We start from the raw sequence: 20,518 nt of genomic DNA, 5'->3' as shown, positions 1-20,518 counted from the left end.
AGTGGTAATTCTATGTAGTCCATAATGAAATCTCTAAAAAGACTTATATTTAGGAACGAAGGGAGTAGTATTGTTTCCTCAGTGCCATAACCTGTTACCACCTTTCACTGTGAACCACTACAACCTTGCTAATAGCATCATTTTGAATTACCCATAGATCAATCTCAGGTTTTAAACAAAAGCTTCTTATATATTTAATGAACATCCAGAAATCTTCACGGACAAAAGTGACTGGAGTCGTCTCGCACTAATTTCAAACCGAAAATATTTGTATTGTGATGAATTTAATTTATCATTTGTGCAACCTTTGCAAATAAACCATTAATTTCTTGTTTAATTTTGTCCATTCTCTCTCTTCCCTCTACTCTAGTCATCCTTTTTTTTGTTTTATCTCCTAACGTGAATGCGTGCAAGCAGTACACACTATTGCTTTTTTCCCGCAAAGAAAAACTATTGCTTGAACTTCAGATTAGGTGCTCACCTCTATGCACATGCATGTGTCAAGTAGTTGCAGGCTTGCAACAGTTGGTTTTACGACAGGTCGGACAGACGTGACAGGCAGCGCCAGCAGCGCACCTCTCCAGATCGAGTCAGCAGAGCTAGGCGTGCAGGGCGTTTTTTTTTTTGAGAGAGAACGTCGGCCTTTATTAATCATGTAAACACATTACAGAGAGTCTCCCGGATACAAACCGGAGCAGAGTCATAAAAACAAAGATTCACAGAGTTCAAACTAGATCTAGCTAAGACATGAGCTAAAATATTACAGTGCCGATGAACATGCTTGAAAGAAACAGACGACAGAGCACCACAGGCCGTCCTGATGTCAGAAACGATCGAGCCCACCACGGATCGGTCACGGGTCGACGAGAGCAGCCTTTGAATCACCGAGAGGCAGTCAGACTGGAAGATGACATGCATGTAGTTCTTCTGACGAGCCAAAGCTGCAGCACGGCGAAGAGCGAGCGCCTCAGCCAACTCCGTGGACGAGACTCCCGGTAGAGGTTCAGAGGCCGCTGCCACACACCGGCCGGTGTGGTCCTGCACCACAACGCCCGCAGCCGATGCGTTGTGCTCCAAGCTGACCGCAGCATCAGCAGAAAGGAGCAGCAATCCATGTGGAGGAGGAGACCAGCTGGAGCAAGACGCCGGAGTCACCTGGGAACCAGCAACTGCAGATTTGAAAAGATGCATAAAAATCATATCAATGTAACCACGCACCCTTGCCGCTGTTCGTTTGGGGGAAGGAGCTTCAGGCTCATTCCGGGCAGAGTTTCTGGCTTCCCAAGTATGCCACAAAGTGACTGTAATGATGGATAAGTCTCTATCAGAGCCACGCTCCAGCAGGTTGAAGAGCCACTGCTTGGGAGAGGTGAAAGACGAGTGACATAACTTGATCCCGAACGCCACTTTGATCTCATCCCAGATTGCTCGGGCATGACTACAGAAGAGAAGCGCGTGTTCGATACCTTCCTGACGACCACAGAAGAAGCAATCTATCCTCGTGGGGACCTGACGCCGCTGCAATTGCTCGCCGGAAGGAAGGCAGTGATGAGCAAGCCTCCAGAGCACAATTTTCATCTTGTTTGGGGCCTGAACTTTCCACAGCTTCTTCCACAGACGCTCTTCCATAGACCCGTCCGAAGGGAGGCCCCTGCCTCCAGCGCTTCGTTCAGACAAGAAACGAGCCGTCCGAGCCATGTTGTAAGCAGACCGGACAGAGTACTCACCAAACCTTGTGAAAGGCCACCGGGCAAAATCCGATCCCCCCTCCAGGTTGATAGGGATTTGAAGTATGTCATTCGCCACTCCATTGGAGAAGAAAGCCCTCACAGATTCCTCATTCCAGCAACCATTATCCTCATCAATCAAACAGTGTACAGCTGCAGAAGCCGGAATTGGATAAAGGGGCTGCAGCAAAGCGGGAGGAGTAGAAGGGATCCAGTGATCTTTGAGGATATGTGTATTTCTCCCATCCCCAATCCCCCATTGCACACCCTTCTTGAGCAGATCCCTACCATGCGGGATGGCCCGCCAAGTGGCCGAGGCCGAGCCGGGAGCAGTAGCATTCCAAAAATCAGTAAATGGAAAATATCTCCCCTTTAAGACCTGCGCACAAAGTGATCCAGGGTCAGTCAGAAGGCGCCATCCCTGTTTGCCGAGCATCGCCTGGTTAAAGAGTGCCATATCCCGGAAGCCCATGCCTCCGAGGGATTTCGGTGTAGTCAGTCACTCCCACGAGCGCCAATGCATCTTCTTCCTACCATCCTCACGACCCCACCATTGATCAGACACAATCTGCCGGAATCTCTCACAGATAGCAACCGGCAAGCGAAAGCAACTTGAGATGAAGGTGGGAATAGCTTGAGTCTTGGATTTGAGGAGAGTCTCAGTCCCTGCCCTGGACATAGGCCGGCCCGACCATCCATGAATATTCTGCCACGCTCTATTCGGGAGAAAGTTGAAAGTACTTGTGGGAGACCTGCCCACCTCCATGGGCATACCCAGGTAAGAGCCATGAAACGTCTCATTCGATATTCCCAACTGCTTTTTCACACGATCCTTTACCTCCGCCGGACAATGGTTTCCAAAGAACACCGCAGACTTATCTTTATTGATTGCCTGGCCCGAACCCGCATAGTATGAACTGAGAGTTGCCTCCAAAGAAGCCACACTCTGAGGATCACTCTTAGCAAAGAAAATGCTATCACCTGCGAACAGGAGGTGTGAGATAGACGGGCCATGACGGCCGTTTCGAATCCCATGTAGCTTGCCACAAGCCTCCTTTTGGATAAGCAGACCAGATAGACCTTCGGTGCATAAGAGAAAGAGATACGGGCTGATTGGGTCCCCTTGCCGAATACCACGAGATGGAATCACCGGTTGTGTAAGCTCTCCGTTGACTCTGACCGCATACCGAACGTTAGTCACACATCTCATAACAGTATCAATCCAGGAAGGAGCAAAACCTAGCTTGGTCAGGCATTGATGGAGGTAGCTCCACTCCACACGATCATAGGCCTTCATCATGTCAATCTTGAGTGCAAAGAAGGGTTTCTTCACTCGTTGTTTCCTGATAATGTGTAGGCACTCATACGCAATCAGGGCATTATCCGTAATTAGCCTACCAGGGACAAAAGCACTCTGAGTCTCAGACACCACCACAGGCAGCAAGGACTTCAAACGGTTTGCTAAGACTTTGGCTGCAATTTTATAGAACACATTGCAAAGGCTGATAGGACGAAAATTCTTCAAGTTTTTGGCCTGACCGTCTTCGGTATAAGAACAATGACCGAATCGCAAAAATCCTCTGGAATCGGTCTCCCCAGCAAGAAACCTCGAACAGCCTGACATATGTCCTGCCCCAGGAAGTTGGTTCTATAGCAGGCATGCATGGGATCAACTTGGCCGAGCAACGGTGGTGGTAGCAACGACGACTTGCTCACGAGGAAGTGGTCTGTGTATTTTTACATCACTAATTGTATCTATCCAAATGGTATTTGAACTCATGTAGCATTCGTATTCCTATTCACACGTAAATCAAGAATTAGTATGTGTTGCCTGTGGGTTCTCTAGGCAAGCTGGAGGCCGCACGTACTCAGTTCGAGAGTCATGACGAGGCAGTTTTCTTTTTCAGTATGAACACGTATGGAAGAGGCCCAGCCAAGAAAATGAAACCTTCCTTCTTTTAAATCTCAGCCGTCAATTTTTATGGCTAACACAAAATTAATGGATATAAAGGTGTGACGTAAGGAGAACTATGAAAGCATCCTCTCTTTAATGTTAGGTATAAATATATATACTAGTAAAAGGGCCCGCGCGTTGCAACGGGTAAAAGAAAAAAAGTAAGCACTTGTACATGCTTAAATCACTATATTGGCTACCTTTTCCCATGGTATAAATGTAGAATGGAACAAAGTTGGTGAAGCAGAACTGTGCACAGACTGGGGGATCAGTCCACGGACAATGATGCAAAAGACGACCATCCAAAGCTATCCAGATATGTTCGGTTGCATTCCGGTTCCGGACCGCGCGGTTTGAACGATTGCGGCCGTCTTGAGGGTCAGCATTGAATATGCCCTTAAATGCTCCTCGAGAGTTTAGTAATTCATCTAAATTATTTATAAATTATCAAATAATTTGAATTCTAATGATTTTGATTATTTAGTATTTTATCGAAGGTTGTTTTATTTGAAGATTATATTTCATTTGAAATGTTTTTTCACCATTAAGGCTTGGCCCAAATGTAAGAAAAATACCCGTGTACTGGCTGATAAAAACAATGTTGTCATCTAATGAAAAAGTTGGGGTTGATCGAGTGGCCGGCACGTACACCCGTCAGGCACGTGTACCTCCACCCATCCTTTTTTTTTGAAACAAGGCAAAATACTTACCATTTTCATTTAATAAGAAGAGGTTTCAGAACAAACATCGCCAAGCGGCGGAAAAGCAAAACAATTACTCTCGCGGCATTACATTATGCAAATGCTTAGCGCCTGCAGTGGCCCAAATAGAAACATCCTCTTTGATGAGTCGCATGACAGTCGCTACCGGCGACGCTTTGCTCCTGAAGACACGAGCATTCCTTTCATTCCAGATCTCCCATCCCACAAGAAGTAACAGGGAAGATAGGGCCTTCGTCGGGAGTGTGTTATCAGGACCACATCACACCAAGATTTCACCGAATCGAACAGGAGCCACGGGGCCGTGGGGATAGCAAGCCCAAGCCATAAGAAGACCGCATTCCAAATCCGAACAGAGAAACGACACTTGAAGATCAGGTGTGCTGCAGATTCTTGCACCTGACTGTAGAGTGGGCATTTGTCATAATTTGGCCATCCTCTCCTCTGAAGCCTATCAGTCGTTCAAACTCTGTTTTGAATAACGAGCCACGCGAAAAATTTGCATTTTGGGGGAGCCCACGCCTTCCAAACCATAGCAGCCAAACTTGAGAGCGGGAGGTCATGAAACTGCGCCAAATAAGCAGACTTTGCAGAGTACTGCCCATCATTGGTTGACTTCCACACTATAGATTCCTGGACACCCGGCTGAATGGCCACAATCGCTAGCTTCTCCCAAAGGGCCAAGAATTGTTGAAGGTGTTCTGGAGTGAGGCCAGCGTCAATGTTGATTTGTGCTATCCAGTGCCCATCCTTAAGGCCGTGGCGACCGTAACACCTTTCTTGCGTGAAATATCGAAAATCTTTGGCGCAATATCTTTGGGCCTAACGCCCTGAAGCCAAGAAGATTCCCAGAAGGAAGCCTTCTGTCCATCGCCGATCTTGACCTCAGTCAAGACCGCGAAAAGGTTGCGGTCAGAAGTCGTGCAAGGCGTCCCCAATCCACACCACGCACAAGGTGGGTCATTCCACTCGAGCCATAGCCACCTCAGCCGGAGGGCGGCAGCAAACTTGCGAAGGTGCAAAATGCCAAGGCCCCCATACTCCTTTGGCTTGTAGACATGCTCCCAATTAATCTTGCACATGCCGCCACTAACCGTGTCAGATCCTACCCGGAGGTAGGCACGCCGCAACTTGTCAATCACTTTTAGAACCTCCACCGGGATGTCGAGCGTGTTGGGGAACGTAGCAGAAATTCAAAATTTTCCTACGTGTCACCAAGATCTATCTATGGAGAAACTAGCAACGAGGGAAGGAGAGTGCATCTACATACCCTTGTAGATCGTTAAGCGGAAGCGTTCAAGAGAACGGGGTTGAAGGAGTCGTACTCGTCGTGATCCAAATCACCGGAGATCCTAGTGCCGAACGGACGGCACCTCCGCGTTCAACACACGTACAGCTCGGTGACGTCTCCCACGCCTTGATCCAGCAAGGAGAAAGGGAGAGGTTGAGGAAGACTCCATCCAGCAGCAGCACAACGGCGTGGTGGTGGTGGAGGAGCGTGGCAATCCAGCAGGGCTTCGCCAAGCACCACGGGAGAGGAGGAGGAGGAGAGGCAGGGCTGCACCAACAGGCAGAGATCAGATCGCCTGTATTGGGCAGCCCCTAGGCCTCATATATATAGGGGAAGGGGAGGAGGGTGCGCCCCCTCTAGGGTTCCCACCCCTAGAGGGGCGGCAGCCCCAAACCCATCTATGGGTGGCGGCCACAAGGGGGAGGAGAGGGAGGCGCAGGGAGTATGGGCCTTAGGGCCCATTTGCCCTTAGGGTTTGCCCCCTCTCCCCTTCTAGGCGCATGGGCCATGGTGGGAGGCGCCCTAGCCCACCTAGGGGCTGGTGCCTTCTCACACTTGGCCCATGTATGCCTCTGGGGCTTGTGGCCCCACTTGGTGGACCCCCGGGACCCTCCCGGTGGTCCCGGTACGTTACCGATAAACCCCGAAACTTTTCCGGTGACCAAAACAGGACTTCCCATATATAAATCTTTACCTCCGGACCATTCCGGAACTCCTCGTGACGTCCGGGATCTCATCCGGGACTCCGAACAACATTCGGTAACCACATACAAACTTCCTTTATAACCCTAGCATCATCGAACCTTAAGTGTGTAGACCCTACGGGTTCGGGAGACATGTAGACATGACCGAGACGTTCTCCGGTCAATAACCAACAGCGGGATCTGGATACCCATGTTGGCTCCCACATGTTCCACGATGATCTCATCGGATGAACCACGATGTCAAGGACTCAATCGATCCCGTATACAATTCCCTTTGTCTAGCGGTATTGTACTTGCCCGAGATTCGATCGTCGGTATACCGATACCTTGTTCAATCTCGTTACCGGCAAGTCTCTTTACTCGTTCCGTAACACATCATCCCGTGATCAACCCCTTGGTCACATTGTGCACATTATGATGATGTCCTACCGAGTGGGCCCAGAGATACCTCTCCGTTTACACGGAGTGACAAATCCCAGTCTCGATTCGTGCCAACCCAACAGACACTTTCGGAGATACCTGTAATGCACCTTTATAGACACCCAGTTACGTTGTGACGTTTGGTACACCCAAAGCACTCCTACGGTATCCGGGAGTTGCACAATCTCATGGTCTAAGGAAAAGATACTTGACATTAGAAAAGCTTCAGCATACGAACTACACGATCTCTATGCTAGGCTTAGGATTGGGTCTTGTCCATCACATCATTCTCCTAATGATGTGATCCCGTTATCAATGAGATCCAATGTCCATGGTCAGGAAACCGTAACCATCTATTGATCAACGAGCTAGTCAACTAGAGGCTTACTAGGGACATGGTGTTGTCTATGTATCCACACATGTATCTAAGTTTCCTATCAATACAATTATAGCATGGATAATAAACGATTATCATGAACAAGAAATATAATAATAACTAATTTATTATTGCCTCTAGGGCATATTTCCAACAGTCTCCCACTTGCACTAGAGTCAATAATCTAGTTCACATCGCCATGTGATTAACACTCACAGGTCACATCGCCATGTAACCAACATCCAAAGAGTTTACTAGAGTCAATAATCTAGTTCACATCACTATGTGATTAACACTCAATGAGTTCTGGGTTTGATCATGTTGCTTGTGAGAGAGGTTTTAGTCAACGGGTCTGAACCTTTCAGATATGTGTGTGCTATACAAATCTTTATGTCATCTCCTAGATGCAGCTACCATGCTCTATTTGGAGCTATTCCAAATAACTGTTCTACTTGGAGCTATTCTAAATTGTTTCTCCATTATACGTATCCGGTATCTCTACTCAGAGCTATCCGGATAGGTGTTAAGCTTGCATCGTCGTAACTCTTTACGTCGAACTCTTTATCACCTCCATAACCGAGAAAATTCCTTAGTCCACTAGTTACTAAGGATAACTTTGACCGCTGTACTGTGATCTATTCTTGGATCACTCTTGTACTCCTTGACTGACTCATGGCAAGGCACACTTCAGGTGCGGTACTCAGCATAGCATACTGTAGAGCCTACGTCTAAAGCATAGGGGACGACCTTCGTCCTTTCTCTCTTTTCTGCCGAGGTCGAGCTTTAAGTCTTAACTTCGTACCTTACAACTCAGGCAAGAACTTCTTCTTTGACTGATCCATCTTGAACACCTTCAAGATCATGTCAAGGTATGTGCTCATTTGAAAGTATTATTAAGCATTTTGATCTATCCTTATAGATCTTGATGCTCAATGTTCAAGTAGCTTAATCCAGGTTTTCTATTGAAAAACACCTTTCAAATAACCCTATATGCTTTCTAGAAAAAACTACGTCATCTCTGATCTACAATATGTCAACAACATATACTCATCAGAAATTCTATAGTGCTCCCACTCACTTATTTGGAAATACAAGTTTCTCATAAACTTTGTATACACCAAAATCTTTGATCATCTCATCAAAGCGCACATTCCAACTCCGAGATGCTTACTCCAGTCCTTAGAAGGATTGCTGGAGCTAGCATACCTTTTAGCATCCTTAGGATCGACAAAACCTTTCTGATTGTATTACATACAACCTTTCCTTACGAAAACTGGTAAGGAAACTCGTTTTGACATCCATCTGCCAGATTTCATAAATGCAGCTAATGCTAACATGAATCCGATGGACTTAAGCATTGCTACGGATGAGAAAATCTCATCGTAGTCAACTCCTTGAACTTGTGAAAAAACTCTTCGCCACAAGTCGAGCTTCATAGACGGTGACATTACCGTCCATGTCCGTCTTCTTCTTAAAGATCCATTTATCTTAATGGCTTGCCGATCATTGGGCAAGTCCACCAAAGTCCATGCTTTGTTCTGATACATGGATCCTATCTCGGATTTCATGGTTTCTTAACCATTTGTCAGAATTTGGGCCCACCACCGCTTCTCCATAGCTCGTAGGTTCATTGTTGTCTAGCAACATGACCTTCAAGACAGGATTACTGTACCACTCTGAAGTAGTACGCATCCTTGTCACCCTACGAGGTACGGTAGTGACTTGATCCAAAGTTTCATGATCACTATCATAAGCTTCTACTTCAATTGGTGTAGGTGCCATAGGAACAACTTCCTGTGCCCTGCTACACACTAGTTGAAGTGACGGTTCAATAACCTCATCAAGTCTCCACCATCCTCCCACTCAACTTTCCGAGACAAACTTTTCCTCGAGAAAGAACCCGATTCAAGAAACAATCCATATTGCTTTCGGATCTGAATTAGGAGGTATACCCAACTGTTTTGGGTGTCCTATGAAGATGCATTTTATCCGCTTTGGGTTCGAGCTTATCAACCTGAAACTTTTTCACATAAGCGTCGCAGCCCCAAACCTTTAAGAAATGACAACATAGGTTTCTCTAAACCGGTGTAATCTCAACGGAATTACGTGGTACCCTATTAAAGTGAGTGCGGGTGTCTCTAATGCCTAACCCATGAACGATAGTGGTAATTCGATAAGAGACATTATGGTACGCACCATATCCAATAGGGTGCAACTATGATGTTCGGACACACCCTCACTATGGTGTTCCAAGCGGTATTAATTGTGAAACAATTTCCACAATGTCTTAATTGCGTGCCAAAGCTCGTAACTCAGATACTCATCTCTATGATCATATCATAGACATTTCATCCTCTTGTCACGATGATCTTCAACTTCACTCTGAAATTACTTGAACCATTCAATAATTCAGACTTGCGTTTCATCAAGTAAATATACTCTACATCTACTCGAATCATCTGTGAAGTAAGAACATAACGATATTCACTGCATGCCTCAGCACTCATTGGACTGCACACATCAAAATGTGTTACTTCCAACAAGTTGCTATCTTGTTCCATCTTACTGAAAAAGAGGCTTTTCAGTCATCTTGCCCATGTGGTATTATTTGCATGTCTCAAGTGATTCAAAATCAAGTGAGTCCAAACGATCCATCTGCATGGAGTTTCTTCATGCGCATACACCAATAGACATGGTTCGCATGTCTCACACTTTTCAAAAATGAGTGAGTCCAAAGATCCATCAACATGGAGCTTCTTCATGCGTTTTACACCAATATGACTTACATGGCAGTGCCACGAGTAAGTGGTACTATCATTACTATCTTATATCTTTTGGCATGAAAATGTGTATCACTAAGATCAAGATTCAATAAACCATTCCTTTAGGTGCAAGACCACTGAAGGTATTATTCACATAAATAGAGTAACCATTATTCTCCTTAAATGAATAACCGTATTGCGATAGACATAATCCAATCATGTCTATGCTCAACGCAAACACCAAATGACAATTATTCAGGTTTAATACTAATCTTGATGGTAGAGGGAGCGTGCGATGTTTGATCACATCAAACTTGGAAACACTTTCAACACATATTGTCAGCTCACCTTTAGCTAGTCTTCGTTTATTCCGCACCTCTTTTATTTTGAGTTACTAACACTTAGCAACCGAACCGGTATCTAATACCCTGGTGCTACTAGGAGTACTAGTAAAGTACACATTAACATAACGTATATCCAATATACTTATATGGACCTTGTCAGCCTTCTCATCTACCAAGTATCTAGGGTAATGCTGCTCTAGTGGTTGTTCCCTTATTACAGAAGCACTTAGTCTCGGGTTTGGGTTCAACATTGGGTTTCTTCACTAGAGCAGTAACTGATTTGCCGTTTCATGAAGTATCCCTTCTTGCCCTTGCCCTTCTTGAAACTAGTGGTTTCACCAACCATCAACAATTGATGCTCCTTCTTGATTTCTACTGTCGCGATGTCAAACAACGCGAATACCTCAAGGATCATCATCTCTATCCTTGATATGTTATAGTTCATCACAAAGCTCTAGTAGCTTGGTGGCAATGACTTTGGAGAAACATCACCATCTCATCTGGAAGATCAACTCCCACTCAATTCAAGTGATTGTTGCACTCAGACAATCTGAGCACAAGCTCAACGATTGAGCTTTTCTTCCTTAGTTTGCAGGCTAAGAAAATCGTCGGAGGTCTCATACCTCTTGACGTGGGCACAAGCCTGAAATCCCAATTTCAGCCCTCGAAACATCTCATATGTTCCGCGACGTTTCAAAACGTCTTTGGTGCCTCAACTCTAAACCGTTTAACTGAACTATCACGTAGTTATCAAAACGTGTATGTCCGATGTTCGCAACATCCACAAACGACGTTTGGGGTTCAGCACACTGAGCGGTGCATTAAGGACATAAGCTTTCTATTGTCCGCATAATCGCTACTTTCAACTTTCAACTATATTTTCTCTAGGAACATATCTAAACAGTGGAACTAAAGCGCGAGCTTACGACATAATTTGCAAAGATCTTTTGACTATGTTCAGGATAATTAAGTTCATCTTATGAAGTCCCACTCAGATAGACATCCCTCTGGTCATCTAAGTGATTACATGATCCGAGTCAACTAGGCCGTGTCCGATCATCACGTGAGACGGACTAGTCATCATCGGTGAACATCTTCATGTTGATCGTATCTACTATACGACTCATGCTCGACCTTTCGGTCTCCGTGTTCCGAGGCCATGTCTGCACATGCTAGGCTCGTCAAGTTAACCCTAAGTGTTTTCGCTGTGTAAAACTGTCTTACACCCGTTGTATGTGAACGTAATAATCCATCACACCCGATCATCATGTGGTGCTTAGAAGCGACGAACTGTAGCAACGGTGCACAGTTAGGGGAGAACACTTCTTGAAATTTTGTAAGGGATCATCTTATTTACTACCGTCGTCCTAAGTAAACAAGATGCATAAACATGATAAACATCACATGCAATCAAATAGTGACATGATATGGCCAATATCATTTTGCTCCTTTTGATCTCCATCTTCGGGGCTCCATGATCATCATCGTCACCGGCATGACACCATGATCTCCATCATCATGATCTCCATCATCGTGTCTTCATGAAGTTGTCTCGCCAACTATTACTTCTACTACTATGGCTACCGGTTAGCAATAAAGTAAAGTAATTACATGGCGTTGTTCAATGACACGCAGGTCATACAATAAATAAAGACAACTCCTATGGCTCCTGCCGGTTGTCATACTCATCGACATGCAAGTTGTGAATCCTATTACAAGAACATGATCAATCTCATACATCACATATCATTCATCACATTCTTCTTGGCCATATCACATCACATAGCATACCCTGCAAAAACAAGTTAGACGTCCTCTAATTGTTGTTTGCATGTTTTACGTGGCTGCTATGGGTTTCTAGCAAGAACGTTTCTTACCTACGCAATACCACAACGTGATATGCCAATTGCTATTTACCCTTCGTAAGGACCCTTTTCATCGAATCCGTTCCGAGTAAAGTGGGAGAGACTGGCACCCGCTAGCCACCTTATGCACCAAGTGCATGTCAATCGGTGGAACCTGTCTCACGTAAGAGTACGTGTAAGGTTGGTCCGGGCCGCTTCATCCCACAATACCGTCGAAACAAGATTGGACTAGTAACGGTAAGCATATTGAACAAAATCAACGCCGACAACTACTTTGTGTTCTACTCGTGCAAAGAATCTACGCAATAGACCTAGCTCATGATGCCACTGTTGGGGAACGTAGCAGAAATTCAAAATTTTCCTACGTGTCACCAAGATCTATCTATGGAGAAACTAGCAACGATGGAAGGAGAGTGCATCTACATACCCTTGTAGATCGTTAAGCGGAAGCGTTCAAGAGAACGGGGTTGAAGGAGTCGTACTCGTCGTGATCCAAATCACCGGAGATCCTAGTGCCGAACGGACGGCACCTCCGCGTTCAACACACGTACAGCTCGGTGACGTCTCCCACGCCTTGATCCAGCAAGGAGAGAGGGAGAGGTTGAGGAAGACTCCATCCAGCAGCAGCACAATGGCGTGGTGGTGGTGGAGGAGCGTGGCAATCCAGCAGGGCTTCGCCAAGCACCACGGGAGAGGAGGAGGAGGAGAGGCAGGGCTGCACCAACAGGCAGAGATCAGATCGCCTGTATTGGGCAGCCCCTAGGCCTCATATATATAGGGGAAGGGGTGCGCCCCCTCTAGGGTTCCCACCCCTAGAGGGGCGGCAGCCCCAAACCCATCTATGGGTGGCAGCCACAAGGGGGGAGGAGAGGGAGGCGCAGGGAGTATGGGCCTTAGGGCCCATCTGCCCTTAGGGTTTGCCCCCTCTCCCCTTCTAGGCGCATGGGCCATGGTGGGAGGCGCCCTAGCCCACCTAGGGGCTGGTTCCTTCTCACACTTGGCCCATGTATGCCTCTGGGGCTTGTGGCCCCACTTGGTGGACCCCCGGGACCCTCCCGGTGGTCCCGGTATGTTACCGATAAACCCCGAAACTTTTCCGGTGACCAAAACAGGACTTCCCATATATAAATCTTTACCTCCGGACCATTCCGGAACTCCTCGTGACGTCTGGGATCTCATCCGGGACTCCGAACAACATTCTGTAACCACATACAAACTTCCTTTATAACCCTAGCGTCATCGAACCTTAAGTGTGTAGACCCTACGGGTTCGGGAGACATGTAGACATGACCGAGACGTTCTCCGGTCAATAACCAACAGCGGGATCTGGATACCCATGTTGGCTCCCACATGTTCCATGATGATCTCATCGGATGAACCATGATGTCAAGGACTCAATCGATCCCGTATACAATTCCCTTTGTCTAGCGGTATTGTACTTGCCCGAGATTCGATCATCGGTATACCGATACCTTGTTCAATCTCGTTACCAGCAAGTCTCTTCACTCGTTCCGTAACACATCATCCCGTGATCAACCCCTTGGTCACATTGTGCACATTATGATGATGTCCTACCGAGTGGGCCCAGAGATACCTCTCCGTTTTACACGGAGTGACAAATCCCAGTCTCGATTCGTGCCAACCCAACAGACACTTTCGGAGATACCTGTAATGCACCTTTATAGCCACCCAGTTACGTTGTGACATTTGGTACACCCAAAGCACTCCTACGGTATCCGGGAGTTGCACAATCTCATGGTCTAAGGAAAAGATACTTTACGTTAGAAAAGCTTCAGCATACGAACTACACGATCTCTATGCTAGGCTTAGGATTGGGTCTTGTCCATCACATCATTCTCCTAATGATGTGATCCCGTTATCAATGACATCCAATGTCCATGGTCAGGAAACCGTAACCATCTATTGATCAACGAGCTAGTCAACTAGAGGCTTACTAGGGACATGGTGTTGTCTATGTATCCACACATGTATCTAAGTTTCCTATCAATACAATTATAGCATGGATAATAAACGATTATCATGAACAAGGAAATATAATAATAACTAATTTATTATTGCCTCTAGGGCATATTTCCAACAGAGCGGCGTGATGTGATAAATGGCCACCGCCGTAAGGACTGGCTTCACCAAGGTCATACGACCCGCAATAGCAACGTGCCTTCCTCTCCAAGGTGCCAATTTGCCCGCAGCCTTGTCTTCCAAAGGTTGGAGATGCACCCTCTTTAATCTTTTGACCGCGAGGGGGAGCCCAAGATAGCGGATCAGGAAGGAGGCGCGGCAAGCAGGGAAAGACTGGAGAACATCATCTAGGTCCACATTGGCACATCTGATGGGTGCCACAGAACTTTTGGTGCAGTTTGTGGAGAGGCCAGTAGATTCACCAAAGGAGGAAAGTATGTTGGTAAGGTATTGGACATCCTCCTTAATGGGGGCACAGAAAATGGCAGCATCGTCAGCATAGAGCGAGGCACGAATTCTCCCCAATTGTCTCTCGGGCAAGGGATGTAGCTTTCCTTGGGCTGTTGCTTTGCTGAGAATATGATGTAGGGGGTCTATGGCAAGCACGAGAGCGGTGAAAGCGGATCCCCCTGCCTGAGACCCTGACCGTGCTTGATTGGGTCACCAGCAATACCATTTATCAACACTCTCGAGGACGCGGAGGAAAGAAGTGCCGAGACCCAGTCACGAAAGCGGGTAGGGAAGCCATGATGATTTAGCAACTCCAGCAAGTAGTCCCATCTAACCGAGTTGAAAGCCTTCTTGATGTCTAATTTGAATAGAAGCATAGGTTTCTTTGAGCGGTGAAATTTTCTAGACAGATTCCGGACATACATAAAGTTTTCACGAATGCTTCTTTTTTTATGAAGGCACTTTGCGTAGTGGAGACAATGGCATTCATATGAGGGGCCAGTCTAGTGGCAAGAATTTTGGCAATGAGCTTGGCCATGGCATGAATCAGGCTAATGGGTCTGAAGTCAGAGATGTCCTCGGCACCATCCTTCTTGGGAATGAGGGCGATATTCGCCGAATTGAGCTAGTGCAGATTTCCGGCATTTAGGTTGGAGAAGCTGCTGATCACTAGCATGATATCATCCTTAATAATATTCTAGCAACTCTTGAAGAATTTTTTGGTGAATCTGTCCGGGCCTGGTGCTTTGTCAGAAGGAAGAGAAAAGACAACAACTCTGACTTCCTATTCCGAAATGGGATCACCAAGCGCGGTAAGGTCAATGTCAGCGGGTGGGATGGATGCCCGGTTAATGGTCTTGGAGCGTGGAGCGCCCTTTTTCAAAATTGCATTGAAGTGACAGTGAATAATAGATTTCTTGTGATCATGGTCTGTCACCCAACCTTGGCCATGCTTTAGGCGGTGAATAAGGTTTTTCCTCCTCCGGCCATTGACTCTAAGGTGAAAATAGCGGGTATTCACATCTTCCTCTTTTATGTTGGTGATCCTCGAGGTCTGCCTTTTCCGTGCATGTTCCATCACCGCAAGGCCCACTACTTTTTTTGGTCGCTTCCGAAGATCCAACTCGGCTGGACTAAGAGCTCGAAGGTCTTGTGCCTCATCAAGTCTTAGGATGACCTCCAGAGCCATATGTAGCTGGACTTTGGCATTAGAGAAAAGCCTTTTGTTCTAGGAGCTTCTGACTTGTCTTTTTTAGCTTGTGGAACAGTCTTTGGTATGGCTCAGTGTGTGCGGACGTCTCATTCCAAGCCTCCTGAACGACCTGCTGGAAGCCTGGCATGTTGGTCCAAAAATTTTCAAATCTGGAAGTCCGCGGCCGCCCAGGCCCATATTCATTGGCGAGGAGTAGAGGGCAGTGATCCGAAAGTGAGGATGACAGGGCGTGAAGGATGTGTTTATCGAAAGCGATATCCCATTCCACATTATAGAATAACCCATCTAGTTTGGACATTGTCGGGTTGCTTTGCTCATTACTCCAGGTGAATTTTTTATTCTGGATGTAGATTTCCTTGAGCTTGCAGAAATTGAGGGTGTTGCAGAATCGTACAATTCGGCCATGGTTAGCATTTGGACGATTCTTATCTCTAGCCTTGTAGATTTTGTTAAAATCGACCGTGACAAGCCACCTCACACTATTTGCTGGCTTTTGGTCCTTCATTTCCTGAAAGAATGCCTCTTTTAGGTTGTTTCTAGTTGGGCCGTAGACAGAGGTTAGCTTGAAAGAAACATTGGAGCCGATGATAGTGACAGTGGCCGAGAAGATGTAGTCTCCATACTGGACGCTTTCAATGCGGACATGATCTTCATTCCAAAGAAGTAGGATTCCACCCCGCGTTCCAACAGCAGGGCGCTGAGCAAATCCTTTCAGTCTATAGCCGCCAAGAAAAGCAGCAGTGTAGGCATCCACATCTTCAAGTTTTGATTCCTGGAGGCAAGCCAAGTGACATGTTGAAGCTGCAATGGTGGCATTCATAGTGGTTCTTCTATTGGGGCAGTTCAGACCACGTACATTCCAATTAAGCACACTTAAATTTAGACTAGTCATTCAGCAAACTAGATAACATCAGGAGGTGCATATCACTGTTCAGCACATTACATAAACAGCCTTGCCAGGGCACATTGGGGTGGTCGCCAGCAACAGCAGCTACAAACAGGCCTAGAACATAGATGATTTTCACTAACATAGGAAACTAGCTACATCAACTAATCATAACGTGGAGCTCCAGTCTACTCCAGCCCAGCCGCGCCAGCCGCAGGTGTCGTCTCCGCCGTGCCCTCACCTCCATGCAGCAACAGAGCGTCTTCCACCACCGTTGCAAGGTCACAGTCCATCTTGAGCAAAGCTCGAAGCCCTGCAACAGCCAAGTCAGGCAGCTGACCCTCGAACATTGCCACAAAACGACCAATAGCCTCCTCTGTGATCTCCTCTCCTTCGCCAACTATGCCCATCCTCTGGCAGAGAAGTTTTTCCGCCAACTGGGCAATAGGCATTGCCCTATTCTTGTCCTGGATACATGGGCTCCGTCGGCTCAGGTCAAAATCGATGACCCCAGCCAGGGTCTTCCTCCTCCTGCTTGGCGGTCTGGGTGGTGGAGAGCCCGGATCAGGCAGGATAGCCGGCTGCATCGGCACAAACAGAGGTGTGCCAGGGGAGCACAAGGGTGGCTTGTCAGTAGCCCCCCTCCCAGATCAGCAGCAGACTGAGAGGAGGCCATCTGCACAAGACGAGGCACGTGAACAGGCGTTGCTGGAATCTGATCTTCAGGGTGTGTGCGTTCCTCAGGCTGACTTGTTTCTGCATGATCTTGAAGAGTCGAAGAGGGCTGCACTTGTGCCCCAAAGCAGGACGTCGCTTTGCGCAGCCAGGACAAAAAGGATAGGTAGTGTTGATCTCAATGATGTCCGAGGAAGTGGTGTGCGGCGAAGGAGGAAGTGAGCGGCCATGGCTGCCAAAGCGATGGCCCAACTGGATGCCTCCAGAAGCGCTCTCAGCCGAGCGGTGACGAGGATGCCCCCTAGAGGCCGGGATGATAGAGCCATTAGGCAGGCGCTGCACCCTTGTAGCATTAATGCGGCGAGCGTCAGGCAGCTCGAGCTCCGCTCCACGCCTTCTGCCGTCGCCACGGTCGTCACGACGCGAGTCGCGCCGGTCATCGCGCCTGAAGTCATTGCTATCATCGTGATGGTGCATGTCAGGAGCCCTGGAGCGGCTACGGAAGATGCGCTCGCGCCAAGAGGCTCTCCTGCCCTCCTGGCCGTCATGGCGCCCACGGCTGTCGTTGTCATCATCATGTCGGTCTCTATCATCACGACGGTGGCGCTCTGGCTCTTGGCGGTCATGAGGGCTCCTCTCTCCGTCGACTCTACCATATCGCCAGTTGAACTTGTTGGAGTAGTGTGGCCATCGGGGGACATTGCCATTGGCTTCGGGGGTGAAGTCCTCGTGCATGTGAAGGTGCACCAGGATGCGGCGGCGAAGGCCTTGACGCCCAGTAGCCCCCGACGAGCCGACGAGGACTCCACCAGGCTGGCTCGCTCCCACGGTGACATGAACCACCTTGGGGATGGCCGAAGGGTTGGCTGACCACGTCCAAAGACTGAGCGCAGAGGCATCCTCTCCCTGGACAGTGGCGATGCCGAAGTAGTGGAGGAAGGTGTTGGGGCCGAGGACCTGCTGAGCAACGGTGTCATTCCATGAGTTGATGGGGTCATTCTCGATGCAGAGGTGGACGTGATGGAAGGCGTCAACAACGTTGGCATGGGCATTGAGCCTCCACTTGGCCGCATGGATATCGAGGCCGTCACTGGAGAACCTCCCTGGGAGTGCGGTAACTAGGTCCCGGTGATAGGGGTAGTCGAACCTGACCAGGAAGTCTTCTGGGTAATGCGGCACCACTCTGAAGTAGTTGCGGTTGAGGGAGTCCTGGATTAGGGGGTATCCGGACAGCTGGACTATATGCTTTGGCCGGACTGTTGGACTATGAAGATACAAGACTCAAGACTTCGTCCCGTGTCCGGATGGGACTCTCCTTTGCGTGGAAGGCAAGCTTGGCGATTCGGATGATAGATCTCCTTCTTTGTAACTGACTCTGTGTAACCCTAGCCTCCTCCGGTGTCTATATAAACCGGAGGGTTTAGTTCGTAGGACAAGAACAATCATAATCATAGGCTAGCTCCTAGGGTTTAGCCTCTACGATCTCGTGGTAGATAAACTCTTGTAATACTCATATCATCAAGATCAATCAAGCATGAAGTAGGGTATTACCTCCATTGAGAGGGCCCGAACCTGGGTAAAACATCGTGTCCCCTGCCTCATGTTACCATTAGCCTTAGATGCACAGCTCGGGACCCCCTACCCGAGATCCGCCGGTTTTGACACCGACATTCGTGCTTTCATTGAGAGTTCCTCTGTGTCGTTGCAGCAAGGCTCGATGGCTCCTTCAATCAACAACAACACGGTCCAGGGTGAGACTTTTCTCCCCGGACAGATCTTCGTGTTTGGCGGCTTCGCACTGTGGGCCAATTCGCTTGGCCATCTGGAGCAGATCGACAGGTTTGGAAACTTGAACTACATGACCGATATCCGCGGAGACTTGATCTTCGACGGCTTTAGGCCTACGCCAAGATCGCCGAACAGTCATGACGAGCACGGCTTAGATCTGCTGTCAGACAATATTGGGGATATCGCACCTGCAGTAGCTCCGGACCTAAATTCGGGGCAGATAGCATCGTCTGAGGACGGGTGGATGGACCCTGCCCCGGAGACCGCATACTCATTGACGATAGAGCCGAACACAGACTCCACCTCTAAGGAAGTCTGTGTCACTGGACCCCCAGACTTGTGTCCAGCTGTAGGTTCCAGACCGTACGCACCCGGTCCCATTGAATCCGATTGGGCTCCGGTAATGGAGTTCACCGCTGTGGATATCTTTCAGCACTCGCCCTTCAGCAACATGCTGAATTCATTAAGGTCTCTCTCTCTCTCTCTGTCAGGAGACTCTTGGCCGAACTATGTCTGGCTCGAGTGGGAAGCAGGCAACGAGGAAATTTGTTACCCACCCACCACCCACTTCATTGCCACTGTTGACGATTTGACCGACGTACTTGACTTCGACTTCAAAGACATCGACGGTGATGACGATGATGCAGGAGAAGAACAGGAACCACCGCCCACGGGGCGCTGGACAGCCATCTCCTTGTATGATATATATATATGGTGGACACTCCCAAAGAAACAAATGGCGATGAGGCAATAGTGGATAACCCCTTAGGGAAGAAATCAAAGCATGGGCGTCATCGGTGCCGCTCTAAGCCCCGCCACAGCAATACCGGCACAAGAGATGAAAACAATCCAGATGGTGCCGAAGATGAATACAATCCCGATCAGCCTGCCTTCGAGCAGGCCGGACAGGAAGACGGGCAGGTTAGCCCAGATGAACAGGCGACGGACGGATACTTGGAAGAGGACAACTACATGCCTCCCTCCGAAGATGAAGTGAGCCTCGACGACGATGAATTCGGCGTACCTGAGGATCCCGTAGAGTAGGAGCGCTTCAAGCGCCGGCTTATGGCCACTGCAAGAAGCCTGAAAAAGAAGCAGCAGCAGCTCCAAGCTGATCAAGATCTGCTCACAGATAGATGGACTGAGGTCATGGGAGCCGAGGAATACAGACTCGAGCGCCACACCAAAGGTTACCCAAAGCACAAATTGCTACCTCAACTCGAGGAGGAGGTCCTAAAGCCCACACTACCAGCACAGGACGAGGTTGACCGGCCACCTCGTGGCCGCGATAAAACGGCGTTTCAACCCGAATACTAGCCCGCACCCCCACGCCAATACACTACGGCCCGGGGCAATAGACAGGA

Source organism: Triticum aestivum, chromosome 4B, assembly GCF_018294505.1.
Source record: "Triticum aestivum cultivar Chinese Spring chromosome 4B, IWGSC CS RefSeq v2.1, whole genome shotgun sequence".
NCBI classification, from domain to species: domain Eukaryota; kingdom Viridiplantae; phylum Streptophyta; class Magnoliopsida; order Poales; family Poaceae; genus Triticum; species Triticum aestivum.
Note: the sequence above shows the minus strand (reverse complement) of the source record.